General features: G+C 51.6%; 1 protein-coding gene across 1 annotated transcript in view; it reads right to left on the bottom strand.

Moving 5' to 3' along the window:
• Cfap77 (cilia and flagella associated protein 77) overlaps positions 1–16423 on the bottom strand; it is a 117840-nt gene that overhangs the window by 34000 nt on the left and 67417 nt on the right. The window lies entirely within an intron of this gene.

A 16423-nucleotide genomic window follows, 5' to 3' on the forward strand; every position in this document is an offset into this window, starting at 1 on the left:
CTGGGCTCTGCCCTCAGTGTCTAATTCCCTGGCGAATGCCCAGGAGCTTCCATTACAGCCTTGGTGTCTGATTGTCCTGGTCTACCTCAGCAGGGATGCTGCCAAGGGATGGGCAATAAGCCTGCCACCCTTAGGGTCTCTGCTCACTCAAACTCTGTCCTGTCCTGAAGAATTGGCTCCACACTTGTCAGCCCCACTGGTCTGGTGGGACTGACCTCAGCTTTGCATCAGGGCCCTTCTCTTTCTGAAGTTGCACTAAAGGTCTTCACTGCTTGCAGTTTGGAAACCTGAGCCAGTGCTGAGTGCTCTGCAGGAGCTCTCCTTCATCATCTTAGTGATGAGGAGGAGAGGTGGTCCCAGCGCAGCGTCGGGCAGCACTCCGAGTAAGATCAGTTGAGTCACAGAGCTCAAAGCTAACGTAGATCTAAGTCCTTCTAAGAAAGCAAAGCAAAGCAAAACAAAACAAAACAAAATGCCCCTAGGTTGGGACTGAGCTCTAAACAGATTGAACGACAGGTGTGCAAATGGACAGCAGTCATGTACAAAGGAGAACTCTGATGTTTGTGAGCAGTAGCTGTTCAGGAGACAGGCCTGTTGCTACTACCGACTCGTAGCCAGGAGTCCAGGTTAAGAAGGAACTCTAGTTGGGCGGTGGTGGCGCACGCCTTTAATCCCAGCACTTGGGAGGCAGAGGCAGGCAGATTTCTGCGTTCGAGGCCAGCCTGGTCTACAGAGTGAGTTCCAGGACAGCCAGGGCTACCCAGAGAAACCCTGTCTCGGAAAAAAAAAAAAGAATGAACTCTAAACAGCTTGTAAGACAGAGTAAGCACACATACCAGACAGGAAGCTGTCCTATTGCCTACAGACCGGAGGCCAACCCACCCGGCCTATAGTCACAAGTCAGGAAGGCCACCACAGTGTCAAACTTGCAGAAAATACAGCTTTACAGTCTCATAACTTCAGTACTTGGGAAGCGGAGGCAGAAGAATCATGAGTTCAAAGTCAACTTTGGCTGTGTGCGTTTAAGGCCAGCGTGATTCATGAGTCCCTGCCTTAGCTAGTTTACTCTCTAGCATCCTCTAGTGAGGATGACTACCTGGAGCACACACTGAGATAACGGGCTGGAGAGATGGTTTCAGCAAGTGGGAGCACTGGCTGCTCTTGCAGAGGAGCAGGGTTCTGTTCCCAGCACACACACAGCAGTTTACAAACGTCTGAAACTCCAGTTCCAGAAGACTGGATGTGCTAGCTTTTGAGGGCACTAGGCACTGATTTAGTACAGAGTCATACATGTAGGAGAAGTGCCCATACACATAAATTAAAAATTAAATATGTAATAATAATTAACTAGAATAATCAATAGAAGTATAGTGGTACTCATTGGTGGGGGCTGGAATGGCCAGAAGGCTAACGGGAGATCCCCAGTGGATGGAATCCCCAGGGACGGTCATTTCAGCCTCCGTCAGCATGGCCAGCCCTTACTGCTATTATTTTACCACGTGGTAACACAGCCAGGGCATAAAAGAGTGCATCTAAGCTTGGGATATCTCAATGGTGGAGTGTGCTTGCCTAGCATGTAATAGGCCCTAGGTTTGAACTCCAGCACCACAAAACAAGTAAATGATATTTTAATCTTGCTCACAGCGGACAGATCCAGAAGTCATGCACTGGAAGGTGTGCAGCTCTGACCACATAGGCCCGAATTTTCGGCCGGTGCCCTTGGCTGGCACTAAGTCCCAGCTGCCCATTAGTTCCAGTTCTTAGCTTTCCCCGCTGTCCTGGCACCAGTAAACTGTAATCCCTGACAGGCCCCTTCGATGAGTAAGATGGTGTGGCCCCAGAGACAACTAGAGTTAGCTGGGATCCTAAATATCCGCCCACTCTCCCAGCCTACTGCACCTTGGCACGAGAGAACCTGGGGAATCTGCTAGGCTGGATTCTATTTGAACAGAGGTCCAAGGCTTTGATTCTCATAGACAGACAGTGGCTCTTTGTTCCTGCCTCCTGTACCCTGTGGCGACTTTTATTACTTAATTATTACACGCCCCATGCCTCTGAGCAACCTAATTTATAGCTGTGTTTCTAACGACACTGTGTGTGTAATCTGGAAATATTTACCCCAAGAGGCTGCTCCCAGAGAACAGCCATCTTCTCAGCACCCCACTGTATCCATCACTTCACGCCAGCTCTTCAGCCCTCCCCCAACCTAGCTGACCCACTCAGAGTCCTGCTCTGACCAGCCCAGGTATTGGAGGCTGAGCGGGGGAGGGGTGAGTGGGGGTGGGGTGGGGGACCTACCACACCGTGGTGAATTATGGCAGGCAAGCCTGGCCTAGGTCCTCCACGGCCACCCACAAGCCGGCTAGTTTCTGTTCTGGCTCATTAACGTGGATAAACAGGTGCAGAGGCTGGCCTGGCGTGGAGAGAACTCAGGCCATAAATTGGATGTCATCATTCCTGCACCGACTCCTGTTTCTTGCTAAACCTGGACTCGGAGCTGTGGTTCCCCTGGCTCGGCTCCCTCTCCAACCCCTGGCACTGACTCTACCCTGCATGGCTTTGCTCAGACTTCCAGCCCTTTCTTCCTGGCTAGGGCTCTTCTCCATGCCAGCATACTCCCATATACAGTCTCTTCTTTTCATATCGGTTTAACGATTGCCTCCTCTAAGGGTTGGGTCCCAGCTACTCTGCCCTAAACAGCCTGGATGCGTGTCCTTCCACCTGGCCATGAGCCCACAAAGAACCTCAACCACTGAACAGCAGCCAGTGCCAGAGGGCAGAAATAATTCTGTGCCAGCTGGGGACTAGCAGGCTCTGCCCTGCAGAGGGATGTGGGAGCATAGCTCTTCCAGTAATGAACCCAGTTCAATCCCTTAGGACCCATGTTAAAAAAACAAAACAAAACTGGTGTGGTGGTGCACAGTTTTAATCCCAGCATTAGGGAGGTGGAGACAGGTCTGAGGCTGATGGCTTACCAGCTAGCTGAATCAGCAAGCTCGAGAAAAGAAGGCGAATAGTACCAGAGCAGTGTGGGCTGAGGCTAATCTGTCTTCCACACATAGGTGCACACCAGTGCCCCCATGCACACACACAGATGTACACACACATGCATATCTGTACCTGTGTCCTCATGTGTGCTCTGGCACACACATGCACATGTAGACACGAAAATGGAGCAGGAAGAACGGGGCGGGGGGGGGGGCAGGCGATGAGAAAGGAAAGGGAAAAAAATCTTAAGCAAATTCCTGACAGATATTCTTGCTTTAGTGTGCACAGTACAAATTAGGCTGTGTGAGCATTACAGTAAGTTATGGGATTAAAGCGGTAGAATTTGCCTTTGGGGAGGATGGCTACCTTCCTTACAAGTGGAGTGATGACCAATACTGAGTTAGAGCAACTAACAAAGCAAACCCAAGTCCTTCCACGTAAGTCTCTCCCTTCAGGTGGATATCAGTTCAAATATAAAGCAAGCACTGCCAAACTCACACGGGAAAACCTTTGAGATTTGGAGCTAGGAGAGATTATTTACTCCTTTAGGGTCTTCAGACGGGGCCTCATGTAGACGGGCTATCCTCAGACATCCCCTATATGGGACGACTTTGAACGTCTGGTTCCCTGGCCTCCGTCTCTCAGGAACCCGGCTGCCTGTAAAGGGGCGAGGCACCCTTTCAGCAAAGCTGAACCCCGGGGCCTCCTGCAGGCGGGGCAAGCCTCTCCCACACTCCGTCCTCCCTGGCTCGAGAGGGAGGTGTCGTTAGGAGCTGGGTTCTTGCTACGGCCCCCTTACTTGTTCTTTTGTTTTGTTTAGTTCAGCCTTTTATTTCTCTTTCTGACTCCAACATGAATGATCTTGCCACAGGCTGAGGCCCCTTCGGTAACAATTACAGCTGCCCTCCCTGCACCTCTCTTTTGAGAAGCCAGAGGGGTTCACACAGAAAAGCTTAATTATTTATCCTCACTAAATGTGCACAGGAAAGGCTGGGATTGGGGCAGCAGATGCCCAGAGAGGTCAAACGGCTTGCCCAGGGTCACACAGCACACAAGCATGGTGAAGCTCAGACTCCCAGCTTCCAGCTACAGATGCCACAGCCCAACAAACTCTAATCAGCATTCACTGGAGGCCAAGTCCAGGGAGCCTGGCTCCTGACACGGAAGACCCCAGGCTTTCTCAGGCATTGTTTCCATCAGCAGACACTGTGTTTCTGGTGCCCTGCCCACTCCACACAGCGGCTGAGGTTTTAGGGGAGATTGACAGCTGTTTCAAGCTGACACCTGTGGCTTCCCGCTGTCCACAGGATGGACAGCTCCATCCCCTAAGGAGTCTCTGGCCGCATCTCAGCTGACCCCTGGTTTCTTGATCCCCAAAGGCTCCCTGGATTCTCCTTTTCTTTGTCAGGCACCCCTAGCCCCAGGCTACCCTGGGCTACTATGGGCAGTACTCTGCACGGGCTAGCTTGAGATCATTCATAATCTCAGGGAGTAGTTTCCACATTTCCAGCCTGCTCTAATCAGTGTTCCTATGTCATTCTCCGGGAATCTCCAGGCTGGAGTTGGAGGTGTACTCTGTCCAAGGCTACCAAACTTGCAGCCCAAGTTGGCCCAACACAAAATCTTAAACTTACTTAAAATATGAGGGACTCATACAGCCCAGGGTGGCCCTCAAAGTCACTATGTAGCCAAGGAAGGCCTTGAACTTCTGATCCTCCTGCTTCCCAATCTTCCCAGCTTCCCAAATGCTGGGACTGCACCAGACATGCCTGGCTTCTGCACAGCTAGGGATGGAACCCAGAACCTTTGCATGCTAGGCCAGCTCTCTGTCATCCTGAGCCCCTTTATTAGTTTTTCTGAGGTGTATGGGTGATTTTTTGTTATTGTTGTAACTGACTTTTCGCAATTGGGTTTCCAAATGTGCAGGCTGTAGGTGGGCAGCCCTGTGTGGGTTCAGATGATTCATCCAATGTAAGTGGACATGCCAATGTGGGCTATCCTCTGCTAAGTACCAATGCTCCCTGGAGGCTTTGGGGCACCCTTGAGGACAACTGCCCTGCTCCTCTGCGGGAGGAGGCTGTGGGAGAGGTGAGCCTGTCCTCTCTGAACCCTGCTAATAGCCCTCATAACAGCCCTGGCACTCTTAGAAAAGGACTTGGGGCAAGTATTGACATGTCTGATCTGTGAAATCCTCATGACAGAGCAGAATCTGAGATCTCTCCATCCCTGGAGGCTGACATGCCTTCCTGAACCAGGTGACTAGAGTCATGGATACCAGTGGCGGTCATTCATGTCCAGTCTTGAAAACCATGCCCCAAAGCCACATGGGTGGGCTATGCAATGCTGTGCCTCTGCAGGAGGCTGGAAGTCCCAGGCTTAGAGGCTGAGACTTCGGGCATGGCAGAGAGGTGGGCAGGACAGCCCTAGGGATAGTAAGGTGTGTCCAGTTACCCAGATATCTGAGGCTCTTGAGTGCAGAGAGAGAGCAGGCAGCTCAAGGAGTGGCAGGCAGAGTTGAGCCAGGTCAGAGGTGGGGAAGAGACCAATTGCAAGGAGACACCGTGGGGCTTTCAGACATTGGAGGCTCGCTCTGTTTTCACCAGATATCAAGGCTTATACATGTCCCGACCCACACTGGGCCCACTGCTGGCCCTGCCTCCAAAGCCAGCTGGCACTGTCCCGTGGATTCTCACAGTGTCTGCTGCGATGGCCGCCGAGCCACTCCTCAGAGCTCTGACAAATCCTTTGCTGTAACCTGGAAGGAACCTTCAGAGAAGTCCCTCCCGGCCCCAATGCTCCTGTCTCAGCCACACCATGTCACAATTAAGTCTAATGGTGCAAAAAGTCAGGAATAAACGAGATGAAAATCAGTCCGGGCTGCAGGCAGGCCCCCGAGAAGGTTCAGATTCGTTCCATCAAATCTACCCTCAAAGCCTTGCAATTGATACCCCAGACCAAGGCTTGATCTCCAATGAAGGCTCGGGGTGAGCTCACAAGGGAGGTGGAGGGGATCATTTGCAAACGTTAGGTTGACATGGGTGCAGCGTGGTGCGGGGTGGGTACAAATGAGGGCTGACAGCTCTGATTTGCCCGCCGCCTCCGTGCAAGAGCTCCGTGGATCAGAGAGGCCCTCTCATAGAAACTCATCTTCATCCGCGAGGCTCATTAAAACTTTGCTGAGCCCAGAACTTGGCGGGAGCCAGGAAAGTGAAGGCGCCTTCTGAGGGACTTTAGGTACACATGTGTTGAAAGGTGTTTAAGAAGGAGATTCGGGTCTGACAAACTGGATTCAGTGCAGCTCTCCGTTCACGGCAGGCTAAAATAATTGGTCATCAGTGACTACTAATTCCATTTAGTAGCCAGAGGCGATTTTTTTCTTCCTAGAAAATCAATGACAGCACGGAGGTCTGTTCAATGTGATTCCTCTCCAGACGGGCTCTTCTTTCACGCTAGACGCCTCTTCCAGTGGAGACAGCTATTTTGTTAAAATAAAATTAAAATCCGTCCCTAATACACCAGCAGCTTGCGGCTCCTGGGAATCCAGGAACTGTTGGCATGGCCATCCACACAGCCTCAAGGGGATAAAGAGGTAGACAATGGGCCAAGTATGGTGGCTCACACTTGTAAATCTAGCTACTAGAGAGACCAGGCAGGAGGATTTACGCAAGTTCGAGGCTACCCTGGTCTACCTACATGTGGAGCTTGAGGCTAGTCAACATAGCAAAAATCCTGTTTCAAAAATAACTAAAAAAAGAAAGGGAACGCCGGACAGGGTTCTCCATCTGAACCTTGTACAGTCCATAGGCCCCGACTGGGAGCCGTTCACCTCGGAAAGAGGGAGGCACTGGTGGGTTGTACTTCTCTTCTGGTTTGAATCAAAACCCAGCCCTTGATTCATGCATGGTGGTACAAGCCTTGAATCCCAGCACCCAAGAGACCAAAGCAGGCTGATCTCTATGAGTTTGGGGCCAACCTGCTCTACATAGGGAGTTCCAGGCCAGCCAGGGCTACACAATAAGACTCTGACTTAAAAGCAACAACAGCAAAAACCCATAGCCTACCTAAAGAGATCTTGCCCTCTCACTCCTGGGACTTACCGCAGGCCCAGGTAGGCCTTCCAGAGATGCGTCTAGACAGCACCAAGTGGCTAGCCAAGGTAGGTGTCTTTCCTTCTTTTCAGAGCTGAGGCTACACAGTGGGTGTGGCCCCTGAGGTACTTAAGGAGACTGTTTACTGAGTTTAAAACTCTGGCAAGCAACCCAGCCCCTGGGCTAGAATTTGCCTCAAAGTCTGGGTTCTCTCTCTCTCTCTCTCTCTCTCTCTCTCTCTCTCTCTCTCTCTCTCTCTGTCTCTCTCTCTCTCTCTCTCTCTCTCTCTCTCATACACACACACACACTCTCTCTCACTCTCTCTCTCTCTCTCTCTCTCTCTCTCTCTCTCACACACACACACACACACACACACACACACACACACTCCCAATCAGGCACCCTTGCAGTGTTAGCACAGGCCTCAGTCCCTTTCATCTCTAGCCCAGCTTCCCCTCACCATAATATCTAGCAATTCTGTAGTAAAAACGTCACACCCAGGAGGGTGGCATCCCTGTGGCCCACTGACATTACTTGAGTTTCCCCAATTTTACCTGTACAGTTTTTTGTTTGTTTCGAGACAAGGTTTCTCTGTGTAGCCCTGGCTGTCCTGGAACTCACTTTTAGACCAGGCTGTCCCCAAACTCAGAGATCTGTCTGCCTCTGCCTCCCAAGCAGCGGGATTAAAGGCGTGCGCCACCATGCCCAGCTCGCCTAGACAATTGAGCCTGCCTCGTCTGCAGGCTCAATACGCTCTGTAGGTTCAATAGGCTACAGACCAGAAGTACATTTTTGACATCCCCACGTGTCAATAAGTGAGGTGCAGGGGTAAGAGCCTGGGACGGGAGAGCATCATCCAAAGCCTGGCAACACAGTAACATCATTGCCATCATAAAAAACAAAAACAAAAACAAACAAACAAAAACCAGGGCTGTTGTTAGTCTAGGCGTGTGCTTGAGTTTGGCATGGTCCCGGCCTCTCTTTATTACCCAGGGACACCTTCCCCCACTCATCAGCAACATTCACCTTGTAGCCTGGGTCTCTACCTCTCATACAACACAAATACTTCATGATCCTTAAACTTTGGCTCAAAGAACTACTTAGAGATGAATTCACATCAATTGTTCTGATATGTGAGAGATTTGAATATGGAACCCACAGAGATTAGGCAGCGGACACCGGGCGTGAGAGCAGAGAATTCAGTGCTGTTTGGAGCTTTTGAGCTCTGAGGGAGGTTATGGGTTGAATATATATGCAAGATTCCCGCATTGAACACTTATTCCCTGGGAGCTGGAGAGATGGCTTCAGTGGTTAAGAGAACTGGCTGTTCTTCCAAAGGATCCAGGTTCAATTCCCAGCAACCACATGGCACTCACACCATCTTTACCTCCCGTCCCAGGGTCTGACACTCTCACACAGACACACATTTGGGCAAAACACCAATGTACATAAATTTGAAAAAAAGAAAAGAAAAAGAAAACTTGATCCCCAAGTCCACAGGTTGGTTCTTAGGGTTAGATGGAGTCATGCGGTGACCCCAGAGGTGACCCCAGAGATGGCATCAGGGGCTTTCAAGGAGACAAGAGCCAAGCTGACATACTACCTTGTCTCACGTGGGAAGCCCTTAGCCCCAGAATATGGGAGACGGCCTCGCCACGTGCAGCACCGTGCACCTCTGGGCGCTGGGCGGGGGAGGGGAGCCCTTAAAGGTGGCTAAGCAGGATAAGGCAGCGTCTGTGTGTCCATTTAGCCTAGAGTCTGTGTGCCCATTCCGCCCAGGAGGTAAGTTGCAAAGTCCCAACATACTTTCAGGGACCCATCTATCTATCCTCAGAATCAGGAAATACTATCACAGAAATGGTGCAGGAAGGCAGTGGTGTCTGGTGCCCACAGAAGCCCTCCTGTAGGCCTGAGAAAACGGATGCCGCCCCTCACTCCTTCAGTGCATGCCAGCCCACGCCCATCGGGCTGGATGTGAAGTCTCCTTGCATCTGCTGACACTCGGGAGAGAATACAAAGTGTCCAGAGCGAAGGCAGAAGTGGAAGATGGCTGATCCCATCAAGTGCCTGCTTTGGAAGAACTGGGACCCAAATTTGAGCTCCAGAGCTCCCGGGAAAGAGCTGAGCATGGGGCCTCCCCTTAACCCAGCTCAGGAGAAGTGGAGACAGGCAGATCCTCGGGACCTCGGGCCCGCCAGTTTAGTCTTCTGGGCCAGTAAGAGGCTCTGCCTCAAGAAAACGAGGAATGGAATCTTTGGCCTCCGTGTGCACACTGTCACCCACCCAAAGGCAGAGAGGGCTGCGTTGCAGTTGGGGGATTCCAGCTCTCTAGCCAGGGCAGAGCTAAGGAATCCGTAATTCTCCAGGACACACCCCACTCAGTGGTCCCCTGCAGAGGACTCTTGCCTGTCAGCCATCTGTCTGCATCTCACAGAAACTGAGAAGGGCTGGTCAGCCCCACACCCAACCTCCTGCCTTATGCCTTGGCTTTCCAGTGTACAACTGGAAAGGCGGTGACCAGGCCCTGGCAGGACTCTGGGAGCTAATTAGATGGGAGACCTCTGGGCTCACAAATTACTTCCTAATTGTTTGTGGGTCTAATATAAAAGCTAATGACAGACTGGGCAGCCCTGTCACATCAAGAGTCCTGACCTTTAGATTGTCTAGGGGGTCATTTACAACTTGTTAACATTAGTCTTGAGAATGATTCCATTAGCAGCTCCCAGCACAGGGCCCACCCCGTGTGACAGCGGGGAGGAAGATGACTGACTACATTCTCCAGAGGGCTGGGAAATTCACCATGGAGGCTCCTGGCACCTGAGAAGCCGCTGATCGCGCTCCAGAAAGGGTGGGGACAGTATAAAGAGCTGCGTGCTGTGAAATGGAAACTGGCTCTCACCAGAAGCTTGCAACCCACCGCAGCATGGCTTTTCTGTGCCCTTGCGTTACCAGGGGAGGCCAACCCATGAGGCCCCAGCAGCCTCCGGATGATGTGCAGAGCAGGGGAAGCCAGCAGCTGGGAGGCTGGTCCTCAGCCCACTGTGCGCTGGCTTCAGCTCTCCCTGAAGCCTAACTCTGGGAAAACCTGAAGCAGAGCTGGTGGCACGGGCTGCGGCGGGGAAGCCCCTGGAGGAAGCAGCCAGCCTTGTTAGCGCTGACCTTGGCACCCAGCAGCTCCTGATGGATGGAGTTCGGCCTGGACAGGCCCCGTGGGAGCCGCATCACAATCCATTACAGGCCCCCTGGTCCCCATACCGCAAGCAGCAGGCTGGGGATAAATCTCTGTCTGGGCGGCCAGAGAACCAAAGGGGAAATAGCAAAGTATGAAAAATGTCTCTATCCCAGCTCTAACTACAAAGCCCATGAGGAAGGAGAGGGGAGAGTACCCCAAAGAGGCAGGAACCCCAAGTGCAACCTTATCTCAGGCCACCACTCAGTGTGGCCCCATTCACCCTGAGTCCCTGGAGATCACAGTCATGGAAGCCTGGCCCTGCTGGGTCAGTTGGACAGATCCAGATGCTAGCCAGAGCCACACCACCTTTGGGATCCCATTCAGCTTCTGCAAGGACCTCTACTGGGCGACCTGTGACCTTTCATGAGAGAACAAAACATTTCCATGTTTGTTTCCAGTGCTCACTACAGCAGCTGCCTAGAGTATCAGTCACTCTGCTCCCAGGGAAAGCTGGGTCCTCAGAGCGAGCATCAGGGTCATGCTGAAAACCAGTAACAGGTTGTTCCAAGCACATCTGGCTAGTGGGATCAGACAAGCGCACAAAGCCGTGATTGTCACCAAAACAATCAGTTCAGGGAAGGAGCAACATTTTTTCCCAGGGTCTTGCTCTGCCTGCTGGGAGCCTGTGTGTACAGACAGTTGCCATGGAGGGAGGCTTGGTTTAACCCTAGCACTACCAATAACTCACTGGCTCTGCGCCCAAAGGCTGCATTTCTCCAGTGATAGAACAGGGAAGTTGGTTCACATTCTTTAGACTGATGGGCAGTTAATGAGATAGTGTGTGGGGCTGCTTCCTACAGCACCCAGGGGTCATGTAGGGAAGACAGTGCAAATATCAGCCAGGAGTGTGGCCTCCAGACTCATTGACCCTTGAGGGGGGTCTCTGAAGCCCCTCCATTGTCTTGGTCATGGCCTAGGGAGTTCAGATGAGGCCAGATGTGATGTCTCCTCTGCACCTCTTCCCAATCAGCATCGGGACTTCCTCCTTGGCACCTTCTGCCTCCCACACACTATCCTGGAAGCTCTGCTCTGGCTATTGTCCAGTTAGGGGGCCTTCTCCTAAATACACACATAGTCTCTCCTCTTCTCCCTCCTCTCCCTCCTCCTCTCCCTCCTCCTCTTCCTCTTCCTCCTCCTTCTCCTTTTCCTCTCCCTTCTCTTTCTCTATGCCTCTCTCCCCCCCATTTCTTTCTTTTTCTTGGAGACAGGGTCTCATGTAGCCCAGGCTGGCTTTGAACTCCGGATGTAGCTAATGATGACCTTGAACTCCTCATCCTCCTGCCTCCACTATAGGGTTACAGCCACGTATCACCGCCATGCCTGCGGGGATTACCCATCCTGGGGTTCTATAAGTGTCAGGCAAGCTACCAACTAAACCATGATCCAGCTCTGCCTGGCATTTTTTTTAACTTGATGCTCCAGGTATGCCTGAGCAGCAGGGAGGTCATCACCTTGTTTTCTTCATTTCTACCTCTATCAACACAGCCAAGAGATGGAGTTAGGGCACGAGGCCGCGTCATGCAACTTGCTCGAACACTCACACGTCAGCAGAGTGGCGGTGGTGGAGCCTGTGAAGTGGCACAGTGAACAGCCCCTGCCCTTCTGCCCCTTCAAGTCTTGGGCAGACTCTGCTTTCAGTCACTGTCCAGAAGCCTGAAACAGACCTAGACTGTGTTTTTTCTCCAACAAAAAACTTAGCCAAAACCTATGTATGCCAGGCAGAGACTAAGGCTCTGATGATATTCTTGTGTTGGGGGTAGAACCCCAAGTGGCCAGGGTTCCCCAGCCTAACAATAACAGTGCTTGACGAAGCTGACATTATCTCAGTTTTCTTGGGGCCTGGGCAAACAGAAGGGAAAATCTCAGCCTTCGGTTGAGGTACAGTTTACTCTCTGTGAGGTTTGCTGGATGCAACCCACAACTGCACATGCTGCACAGCTCTCGGTAGGGTCTTCCCCAGATCTCCTGGCTCCCCCTTGTGGCCAGCCAGGACCCTGAGCAGCCATAGTGCCCTGCCGACTGGGCTAAGCATCTGCTCCTCCTGGGACCTTGGTGTCTGGCTTGGATTTTGGTATTAGCTCCAGCAGAAACAAAATAAGACAGTGTGATTGATGGGTCCACTGTAAATCTGATAAATAAGTCAGCTTGGCAGAGAGATTCCCGTGGCCTGTCAGGCAGGCAGCACTCATTGAACTGTCTAAGAAGCTTCCATTCTGCGCCCTTGTCTCCTCCGGCTGCGGATGCCTGGGAGCAGGAGGAACAGCTCCTGCAGAAAGCCGGAAGTAGCAGCCCCTGCTTCTCGTTTCTCCTCCATCCCAAAGCTTTCAGCTACCTGAGCTGCCTGCCCAGATCAAGCTAATGGGATGAGCAAGATCTCTGAGAAGACAGCATTGCTGCTGGCTGACACCTGGATCTCAGCGTGGCCACTCAGCCGTCTTTACTGAGGGCCTCTTCAGTGAAGAGCCTAGAGTTAGACCTGGAGATACAGAGATGAGCTTGGTGTGGCCGTATGGAGTAGCCTCAGGATGTTCCCTCACAGAGTCTGAGTCTGCTGGGAATAACTCACAGAAGGAGAGGAAGAAGAGGAAGGGAAAGGAAATGGTGTGCTGTGGTGTGGCCCAGGACTGAACTGGAAGGTGGGGAGCCCTTAAAAGGTAGTCTAGCTGGATGTCTTCTGGTCACGCAGAATTATGCCCCTGTAAGGGACTGGAAAGGCCTCGGAGCCTTGTGCCCTCCCTCCTTCCCTCCCTTCCCCCTCCTTCCCTCCCCCTTCCCTCCCTCCCTCCTTCTCTCCCTCCTTCCTGGTCACCATGATGAGTATCACATCCCATGTTCCTCTTACCACAATGAGCTAACCCACACACAGCACAGAGTATCAGTGCCACCTGCCTACAGACCAGGGAATCTCTGCAACTCTCAGCCCCCCCTAAAACTTAGCCCCCACAACTCTCAGCTCCCCCAAACTCCTCCTCCTAAGCTGATTCACATGTAATATGGGATCCTGGCATGGGGTGGGGCACTGAGATCCTTTGTGTTTAGATGAGGTTCTAAGGACTTTGAAGAAATCCAACCTGCTGTCCTGACTCCAAGGAAAACTCCAGGATCAGCCCAAGCCATGTCACCGTCTGTTAGTGCTTCTGTCTCTGTCACCCAGTTCAGGCTATACCAATTCCCAGCCTCGCTGCAGAGAAGCCCCAGGCAAGTTAGTTTGCTACTCTGGCCCTCTGTCTCCTCTCTGAAAACATGAAAATATAAAGATTCTAAAGGGGAATCACACACACACACACACACACACACACACACACACTGGAACTATCCTGTCATTTCATGAGGATGCAGATGAGGGTTTCCAACAAGGAAGAGTGACAGTGACAGACAGGTGCTCATCTGGCCTGTGATCAGGGCACCCTTTGCTCGCTGAGGGATGGACACCCACTGGTGACTGTTGCTGAGTGTGGCACAGACTCTCAGGCATGGCGGTGGGAGAGCCTCAGCTGCCGGGACTCCACCAGCTCCCAGCTCTGGCTGATCCCTGGCTACACATCTCTGACTTGCTGTTAGCAAGAACACAGGACCAATTAGCAGCATGAACAATTAAGATATGCAAGGGCATGGGCACCCCTCCCCAGAAGCCCTCGTTAAAATGCATCAATAATTAAGCACGCCTTTAATAGCTACATTTCTGGCCTCCAGACATGTCTCTGTATAGGCCTCAGGTTACAGCCTGCGTTGAGATCTGTATGGTGGCTTTCTGTACTGGTGATGAGGCTTGACAACCACACTCTGTGCAGTGCTGGCACGGGAGAGTGAGGTGAGGCTGGGGGATTCCCAATGTTTCCCAGCTGTCTGACCACAGAGCCAATGGCTTCCCAGCTGAGACCTCACCCTATACAAACCCTCCTCACATTCCTCCTTGAGATAAGGCCGGACCCTCCCTCTCAGGCCTACATCAGGATGACCCTGCTGCAGAAGAAAAGACAGGGGTTAGCTGTGTGTATGCAAAACAGCTTTGATGTCCAAGTGGTCAGAACATCATTGATCCATCAAAGGCCAAGAAAGGATCACAGTCATCTAAGTGGTGAGGAACAGATGTGGCAGAACAGCTGTGATGTCAGCACTGAGGTGCGGGGTGAAGGCAGGAGGATCAGAAGTTCAAAGCCATCCTGGGCTCCACAGCAAGTTCTAGACCAGCCTGGGACACATGCAGTGTTCTCTCAAAAACTAATAAGGCACCTGTTGGCCCCCAGCAGTAGATGCAACTCTGATACCAGGACACACAGACAGACCTGAAAGACCATGGGTACATGGATTCTGCACGAAGCACAGCCAGTGGATGGCGAGGATGGCGAGACCGCCATCCAGGCTTCTGATTTGTCTAGATGCACAGGGAGTCCAGGCTTTATGTGCAGCCCCTCCCTCTCTCGTTTGAATGATGCAACCCATCCAAACTTTTAAAAATCTTTGTGTGTGTGTGTGTGTGTGTGTGTGTGTGTGAGTGAGAGAGAGAGAGAGAGGTGGGTACATATCAGAAGACCTCAGGCGTTGGCCATCATCTCCACCTCAGGCCTGGGGTGTCTCAGCACCCTCCCACCTCGCTTCCCATTGCTCTGTGGGAGTGCTTCCAGTACAGGAGTTTGTCCAATTTTACATGAGATCCAGGGATCCAAACCCAGGTCTTTACTCTTGCCTAGCAATTACTCTGCTCACTTTAGCCATCTCTCTAGCCTTCTCTCCTTCTTAAAAAAGTACTACTAGAGACAAGGGAACCTCTCTGTCTTGTCCCCTGTCCCTCCTCTGCTCGTGACCATGGGTCATGTGGCCCTGTCTTCCAGATGCCTGCTCAGAGCTCTGCCTTGGGGGGGCTCCAAGGCTTGTGCCTGCAAGGCACCTCTCCTGCTTAGAAGGAGAAACTTCACCACCAAAAAAGTGACTGAGGGATTCCAAAGTCGGGTTCAACACCTACATGGCACAAAACGCAGCATGAGCCTGAGCTTCTGGGGTGTCTGGCAAAGAGGGGTGCACCCACGGGGGACATATAAAAGGTAGGGCTAGCCAGTATTCAGTCTTGCACTCTCTAGGACTTCTCCTTGCTGTGGTTTAGCATGCCTGACTTGTGTGTATCTAGGTTGTCTGAGGCTTTAGTTTTAACACATCTGTATGTGGTGGTGACCATTTACTTCATTATGTATTTACTGAACTAAATCACTCTAACAATTCTTGGGCAGTCGAGTATAATCTGATTTGGTTTTCAACATGCTTTTAAAGTAAAGAAATAAATACAGTGGAAGCTTGTTAAATATGACCACCAGGGAATAGGCCCCGGCCCCATTACAGGGCGGGGCGATAGGTTTTTAACTGTTCTCAGGCATTTAAGTCAGAAGGGAGCAGGGCTCGCTTCAGAGTCCGGGCCGCGCCAAGCCCTTCCCGAAGCCATTTAACCTCCATTTATGAAGAAATAAAGCGAAATTGATGCTGATCAGGCCAGCTGGGGGACATTTCTGATCCGTAAAAGCCCTCTGCCTGCAATTTGTGGAGTGGTCCTGTCACATGGGAAGGGCCTCACTGATAAAGATCGAGCTTTATGGCGCAATACGCACAGCTAACAGCAACCTAATGCCACATTTTCATTTCCGTGCAATTAATGTTAATGTCGACCACGAAATTGTCATTAAATACCATTTTAAAACCCATTCAATTTGCATATGCAAAGCTCATTTTACCATCGCGGGAGATGCAGCCGGCACTTCATCACGCCCTTACCCTGGAATCGGGGCCACTCCATTTTACAGCAATTTAAGATTTTTATATTGAGAGTTGATGGTAATGCATGCCCCTTTTGAGCCTAGCTGACTCGAAGGATGGAAAGCTGAAGGCCCCCAGGGACCAGAGGTCCAGGGTGCATGCGCCATACCAACATTAGAAAGAGGAGGGAATCTAAAGATGAGCTTCAGATAAGGAGCCTGCCCACCTGACTGAACACCTGGCTCCGTCAGCTCACAGCAGTGCTGTGTGACTTGGGGTTCTCTCATCCCCTCTCTGTACTTTCTACTTCTCCTGTTTTCAATAAGAGCTCTCCATCAAGTGGCGGTTAATACATGTTCTAATACTAAATGTT

Source organism: Apodemus sylvaticus, chromosome 5, assembly GCF_947179515.1.
Source record: "Apodemus sylvaticus chromosome 5, mApoSyl1.1, whole genome shotgun sequence".
NCBI classification, from domain to species: domain Eukaryota; kingdom Metazoa; phylum Chordata; class Mammalia; order Rodentia; family Muridae; genus Apodemus; species Apodemus sylvaticus.